This window comes from Vulpes vulpes, chromosome 1 (assembly GCF_048418805.1).
Source record: "Vulpes vulpes isolate BD-2025 chromosome 1, VulVul3, whole genome shotgun sequence".
NCBI lineage: Eukaryota > Metazoa > Chordata > Mammalia > Carnivora > Canidae > Vulpes > Vulpes vulpes.
Window position 1 is genome coordinate 56,895,876 of NC_132780.1, and position 1,514 is coordinate 56,897,389.

Below are 1,514 nucleotides of genomic sequence, written 5' to 3' on the forward strand. Positions count from 1 at the left end.
CTCAAAACAGATCAGAGGCCTAAATGTAAAATGCAACACTATAAACCTTCTTAGAGACAGTAAGAGAAAACCTAGATGATCTTGGGTATGGCAATGACTTTTTTAGATACAACACCAAAGTCATGATCTGTTGAAGAAATAAGTGATAAGCTGGACTTCATTACAATTAAAAACTGCTCTGTGGAAGACAGTGTCGAGAAAATGAGAACACAAGCCACAGACTGCGAGAACATATTTGCAAAAGGTACACCTGATAATGGACTGTGATCGAAAATATACAAAGAACTCTTAAAACTCAATAATGAGAAAACAACTCAGTTTAAAAACCTTAAGAGACACCTCACCGAAGAAGATACACAGATGGCAAATGACCATATAAAAACATGCTCCATATCATATGTAATCAGAGAAAAGGAAATTAAAACAATGAGATACCACTGCACACTTAGTAGAATGGACACATCCCAAACACTGACACCACCAAATTCTGGCAAGGACGTAATGAGAATTCTTATTGATAGCTGGTGGGAACACAAAATGGTACATAGCCACTTTGGAAGATAGTTTGGCAGTTTTTTATAAAACTAAACATATGCTTATCATGTGACTTAGTAATCATGTTCCTTGGTATTTACCCAAAGGCATTGAAAACTTACCTCCACACAAAAACCTGCATACAGGTGTTTACAGCAGATTTATTCATAATTGGCAAAATGTGGAAGCAACCAAGAAATCCTTTAGTAGGTGAATGGATACACCATAGTACATTCCGACCATGGAATATTATTCAGCACTAAAAAGAGATGAGCTATCACATCATGAAAAGGCAGGGAGAAACCTTAAATGCATATCACTAAGTGAAAGAAGCCAACCTGTAAAGGCTATATACTGTGTGATTCCAATTATATGACATTCTGGAAAAGGGGAACTACACAGACAGTAAAAAGGTCACTGCTTGGGGCACCTGGATGGCTCAGTCGGTTAAGCATCTGTCTTCAGCTCAGGTCATGATCCCAGAATCCTGGGATCGAGCCCCACATCAGGTGGGGACCCTGCTTCTGCTGCTCCCCTTGCTTGTGCACTCACTCACTCTCTCTTTCTCTGTCAAATAAATAAGTAAAATCTTTAAAAGAAAAAAAATCACTGCTTGCCAGGGATGGGTGGGATAGTGATGAAAAGAGTACAGAGGGATTTTAGGGCAGTGAAAATACTCTGCATGATACTAGAATGATGGACGCACATCATTAAGTATTCGCCCAAACTCACAGAATGTGCCACACCAAGAGTGGACCTTAAGTAAACTACAGACTTTGGGTAATGATGATGTGTCTGTGTAGGTGTAGGTTCATCACTGCAACAAATGTACCACTCTGCTGGGGAATGTCAATAATGGGAGAGGCTATCTGGGAAATCTCTGTGCCTTCTGTTCAATTTTGCAGTGAACCTAAAACTGCTCTAAAAAATAAAGTCTTAAAAAAAAAAACCCACACATAAAAAGTCCATAGAGGCAAACC